Source organism: Sciurus carolinensis, unplaced genomic scaffold (genome assembly GCF_902686445.1).
Source record: "Sciurus carolinensis unplaced genomic scaffold, mSciCar1.2, whole genome shotgun sequence".
Taxonomy (NCBI): Eukaryota; Metazoa; Chordata; class Mammalia; order Rodentia; family Sciuridae; genus Sciurus; species Sciurus carolinensis.
In genome coordinates this window covers 58,405-64,835 of record NW_025920191.1, presented here as the reverse complement: position 1 = coordinate 64,835, position 6,431 = coordinate 58,405, and the positions used below count along the sequence as shown (strand labels likewise).

General features: G+C 36.6%; 1 pseudogene; it reads left to right on the top strand.

The window, feature by feature from the left end:
* Positions 1-2,977: 2,977 nt before the first annotated feature.
* Positions 2,978-3,782, top strand: LOC124974933 (proteasome assembly chaperone 2-like; annotated as a pseudogene).
* Positions 3,783-6,431: the final 2,649 nt, after the last annotated feature.

The following is a 6,431-nucleotide window of genomic DNA, read 5'->3' as shown; positions in this document are numbered from 1 at the left end:
GTTTCTCTTACCCTTCCTCAATCTTAATATTTCTTAAATTTGGCCTTCTCATGTTATCCCATAATTCTTGTATATTCTGTTCATGATTTCTAACCATCTTCTCTGTTTGGTCAACTTTGTTTACAAGATTAAATATTTTGCCTTCAATGTCTGAGGTTCTGTCTTCCAGGTGTTCTATCCTATTGGTTATGCTTTCTATAAAGTTTTGAATTTGGTTTATTGTTTCCTTCATTTCAAAGATTTCTGTCTTTTTTTTTCAGTATCTCTAACTTTATTGAAATTATCTTTTGCTTCACACATTTGCTCTTTTAACTTGAGTGGTGTGATCATTCAAATCCTGCATTTGTTCTTTCATCTCATTGTTTGCTTCTCCAATCATTTTAATTATGTACATTGTGAACTCCCTTTCTGAAATTTCTTCTGCTATGCTGTCAATGGGTTTTATTGATATAGCATCTAGGTTTTTTGGGGACATTTACTTCCCTTGGTTTCTTATATTGTCAGTTATCTACCCCTCCAATAGTGAAACTCTGAGATATTTCAGTTTTCCTCTGTTGACTTACAGTGTCCCTGTAGATTTCCAATAATTCACCTCCTAGTTTTCAGTAGCCAGAAGTCTTGGAGGAACCTGATAATGCAGTGCTCCACCAGGAAGCTGCCTCTCTAGGGGTGGTGGTCTTCAGGTGCAGTGTATTTCTTGTTTGTGGGCAGAGGTGCCTCCACTTATTGACTGATGGTCAGTCAAAAGAGGGACTAGATGGTGAACTGGAGCATATCTGGTCTGGGCCTGTGTCTCTGGTTTACCACCTTGGTGGGAAACCTCCCCCAGTGGGGAAGACTCACCTGGTCAAGACATCTCACTGGGCAACTCTCCTCTGAGAAGTTTCCTTTCATCCATTATTACCAGCTGGTCCTTGGCAGTCCTCTTTTGTGATGTTCCCAGAGGTCTGAACCTACCTCCTGGTCCAGGGGTCTCATCTTGCAATTGAGATGGCTGGGCAACCATCCTCTTTGACATTCCCTTTGTCCTGGAATTACTGCCTGGGCTGGGGACCTGGCCCTGTGAGGGACTCTCTCTCTGTGTGGCCCTCCTTACAAAATTCCCTGGGGACCGAACCTACCGCCCAGGCCTGGGATTGTCGCTCTGTGCTGAAGCCTCTTGCTGGGTGGTCCTCCTCTACAATGCTCCAAGTTGTCCAGGTTCACAGCTCCAGTGGGGGAATCTCACTGGGCAACTCTATTCCACAATGTTCCCTGCATTCCGGGACTAACAACCCATTTAGGGAGCCTCATCCAGTGGGAGAGACCCACCCTGCAGCTTTGAGTTGGTCCCAAGTCTCCTAATACCTCCTCTTCTTGAATTCTGAGTCTTTTCAAAGGGTCTCAGTTCTTTTGTTCTGGCGGAAGGCCTGTCGTAGCTTTTAACTTTATGGAACTATTGCTTTAATGACTTAGTGAATCAATGAAGTTAAAATGGAGATAAGAATAATAATATCTTTTTTCTATAAATTTTACTAGTACCTCTAATTCACTTCAACCTGTACACATAGAAGTTTAAGACTTAATTTAACCTGTTACTCTTGATTTTTTAATTTTTTTGGGGGGGGCAGAGATTTCAAAGAATGGTGTACTAGAAAATAACTACTGGCTCCTGAGGTGGGAGAAGAGAACCCCAGGCCCTGATGCAGTGTGTGCCTATTTCCTTGGAAGAATATGTCCATCATTGCCAGTATCAATCTCCTAAAATAACACCACCAGTTTAGGAGGAAGGAGAAGATGGCACATCTGGTCATCCTGAACTGGACTGAGTTGGTTCCTGCACATAAGCTTTTAGGAAAGATACATTTATCATAACTCCCTATGATAAATAGGGCTGGGTGAACTAAATTCCCAGAGATTTCTGGAAGAACACCATTATCGAGTGGAATGGAGTGTTTTAACCATTGACATTAAAAATAAGTCATTTTGCAAGGAAATAAAGTACTAATAAATAAATCCAGGTGCCTCATCATAATCTGTTGATCCTCAAAGATAATCTTTCATTTCATGAAGTTTCCTACATTGGTATTTGTTAATCTATTTTACTCAGATAATCATTTAGCATATGCCTATATATTATGGATCTCTGTCCTAGTCCATTTTCCTTAACTCCTCCTAATTTGCTAAGGACACCTTTCCCACATAACCCCTTCCTGACACAGAGTAAAGCACTGTGCCACATGTTCTTGGCCCTGGTTTCACTTCCCTTCTTTTAAATGAGTTAACGTGGTTTTATTTCTTCTAACTGCCTTTGATTCTTTGTTCCTCTCTGGTGACAGTTCATTTATTCTTATACCTTCTTTTATCTTCACCACCACTATTCTTGCTCCCTTTACTACCACCGGTCTTGTCACCATGAACAGGCTATTTTCACTCATATTTATAGCCTGTCCAGACTGTTCTCAATATACTTTCTAAATTTGTGTACCAGAAGAATATGTGACAGATTTTTCAGTTGCAAAGGAAGAAAAAAATAATCAAGAAAATTAGCTCTTTATTCTCAGTAGTAGAGTGAGACATCAAGTAATAAAACATTCCTTGTTTCTCTAGAATGGCTTAATAGAAAGAAATACCTGTTCTCTTTTTCCTCTCACCTTCCCCTCCTCTTTTTATTTCCCTTCCCTTTATTTTTCTCACATTGTTTTTTCCCCACTATTTAACTGTGGCCTAATTCAGTCTTCAGCATTTTTACAAGACTAGTCTTATTTTTTTAAATGGGAAAAATACATGTGTGGGCATGTAGCATGTTTAAAGTTGTTTTTCTTCAATTAGAGAAATTTTCCTTTACCTTTGAAATATTAGCAGCAAATTTAAGTCAACAATTCAATTATATTCATCAAAATAAACACAAAATATGCTCCAGGTATTTGTGAGGCAGAGGCACCATCTCCTGTCTGAGCCTCTGGAGGTCCTGGTTTTCTCCTGGTCCACCACAATCATGTTTGTTTCCTGCAGGAACTGGGTGCCAGACCCGACAGACTTCACCCTCCTGATGCCAGCACTATCCATTGGAAATGTTGGCCAGCTTACAATAGATCTGATCATTTCCACATTGAACATGCATAATATTGTCTACTTCTATACTGATTGTCTGGTGCCAATGGTTGGAAACAATCCATATGCAACCACAGAAGAAAATTCAACAGAGCTCAGTACAAATGCTGAAATATATGTATTGCCTTCAAGGAAGCTTTTGGTTCTTCAGTTATGATCCATTTTTAACAAGTATATATCCAAGTCATTCTGTGAAAAGCTGCTTTCCTGGGTCCAAAGCAGTGGCTGTGCTAAAGTCATTGTCCTTTCAGGCAGTCAATCCTACAAGCACAATGATCTCCAGTTACACAGCACTCTCCTCTGGTACTTGCTTACACCTTCTGTGCACAAAAGGACTCAAAAAAAAAAAAAAAGAGAGCCTTAACTGGCAAGAAATGGAAAAAAGTTCATGTATCCCTCACATGGATGATTCAGAGTTTTGTGTCCATGTTCCAGGAGGAGGGATCACAAATACACTCTATAATGAAATCTGTTCTAAAGAAATCCAAATGGCTATTCTGCTGAAATTTCTTTCCAAGGGGGACAATATGCCAGACACATTCAGTCTTGTTGAGTATCTTAATGAATGACTTCAGATCATCAAAATTTGTTTACAGAATGAAGACCCTACCAAACCTATCTTGCCATGGAATTTCCCAAGTTCTTGGAGGTTACTCTTTGGCAGTGGTCTTCCCCCTGCACTGTTTTGATCTGTTTTATGTTCTGTACTTTATTTGTACACTTTCTGCCAGCACAACTGTAATAACAACTGTTAAATAATCTATATAAAAATGTGACTTTGAAAGAATGCATTTGGAAAAGAATGAGCAAAAGATCTTTGGCTGTACTTTTCAACATATGTAATAAATGTAAATTTCATACAGTAAAATTTTATTTCCTGACTAAAAAAGGAAACATAAAGTAAATTATCAAATAATTTATAATATATTATAATGCAATTTAATAGGGATTTTTGTTAAGAAAATACATCTGTAAGAATTTTGCATCCCTTAGATACTGTAATAAACATATTCTAAAATAGATATTGTGGAAATAATGATATGTGAATTTCACTAGTTTCCCTCATTTTCTCAATTCTTCTGAGTTTCAGTTTGGAATGTTCTTAGAAGATCTATCATAAACTGGGCCTGTTGCTGTAGATTGAGCATTAATTTAGACACCTTGTCTATGCCAGCAAAATCTCAAAAGCCAGGACAACTATTTTGAGTGCCTTTAGCAGACATTTGTGAGGATGACAATCTACCAAAACCTGTCTGGTATGTGTTGGCCTAGCCTATAAACTATGAGTAAGGGCATTTGGGAGGGGATTTCTCTGTGCTGAAAAATATTCCCCAGTAGAAAAATGATAGACACCACTGGCATTAGCTGAACATTTTATTCTTACTTCAACAAATAAAAAAATAATTCTTATTTAGCAATTGCTGAACCATAAGGAAGAAATAATCTAGTCTACTCGAAGAAAAAACAACATAAACCTACTTAGATAAATTAGAATTTACTCTGTAGTCAGAGAATCAACACTGACCCTCATATATCCTTTCTCAAACTACACATAGTTCTTAAAATCTCTTTTTATCACTGTAAAAGAAGAGACTTCTCAACCTTATGTTTTCTGATGTTTTAAAATCTGGTTTATATGCATTTCCAGAATTTATTCATCAAGATACATTCTCTGGGATTTAGTTATTCTTTGTATGTAGAATGGGTCTGATAAAAACCACTGACTTTGTATTATCACCCACTGACAGATAAAAACAATGATAAAAATCATTTATTGAATATACAGTATCCTTCAAACTTTATAATAGATGGATGACATTTTATGTTATGTTGTAACTCGTATTTGGCAGATGTTGTTATTGCTATTTCATTATTTTATATTTTATAATTTAAGGGGGCAGTTATTATCATCAACATTCTTACCTTAAAAAATTTATAAAAAGGAAAAACAACTGCAGAATGTAGAAAATAAGTGGCATAACTGACTTTCAACTTTCATGGACTAATTATCTCCAAAACATTTTCCCTTTAAACATTGCAGACAGAAGTCATACAAATAGAAAAAGAAGAAATTGGATGATACTTAAAATCAACTCTCAGGAATTTTCAAAAATAAAATATGTTATTATTAAGTATACTCACCAATGTTATATAAAAAATCACCTGAACTCCTTCCTTTTGTCTAGCTGGATTTTTTTATTAATTGGCCAGTATCTCTCCCACCCCACAGTGCTCCAGTCCCTGACCATCACCACACTGTGCTCTTGAATTTGACTTGAACACTTGTGGTCCACTCTGTGGCTCCAACCTCACTACTTTCAAATTGGCTCCTGGCAGTCAAAGAAGGCAAATAAATGTCTGTTCCCTTGATTGTATATTTGAAGTGACATAATTCTTCTTTTCTTCCCCAAAGGACATGTTTTACTTTATAAATAAGAAAGGCCCCCTTACAAAGCAGCATCCACAGGCAGTCAGCCAGCATAAAGTCTGACAGAGAATTAAAAGAACAAGTGAATAGTGGACTAGAAGTAAACCTGGTGTGTGAATCTGTTTTTGTACTAGTATGTACTAAAGATAGAAGTGCATCTTAGACATTCCATCTTGTCATTTTGGAGCAAGATATACTGTTCATTTTAGGATGTGTAATATTTCTGTCTGCAGAGAGACAAATGTGTCCAAAACATTTCAGTATTGACATTGGACTTTGAAATCACAACCAGTTATAAGACATGTCAGATATACTTTAATTTTTTCCTCCTACACTACTCTCAATTTTACTTCTGTCACTCCATGCACAAAATCAATTTTTTTATTTTTCTTTTAAATTTTTTTATTTCTAATTATAGATGAAGTAGAGTCTGTTTTGACATATTAAAACAAACATGGAGCCTATTATTTTTTATTTTAAAAATTTGGTTGAGTTGTACAGGAAAGTAGGATCCATTTTGATACAATTATATAAGAAAGGAAGAAATGCTATTCTAACTAGTACCCCATTCTTGTGAATGTACATAATGATGGAGTTCACTGTTAAGTTTTCATGTATGTACATAGGAAAATTATGTCAGATTCATTCAATTTTTTCTTTTCCTATATATCTACCTTCCCTCCATTCCTAATCTACTGAACTTCTACCCACCCCTGTATTGTGGGTTAGCTTCCATGTATGAGAGAAAACATATGACCTTAGGATTTTGGAAAATGGCTACTTTCACTTAGCATGATAGTCTCTAGATCCATCAATGTACAGGCAAATGCCATAAAGTCACTCTTTATGGCTAAGTAATGCTCCATTGTGTATATATACATTTTCTATATTTATTCACCTGTTGAAGGGC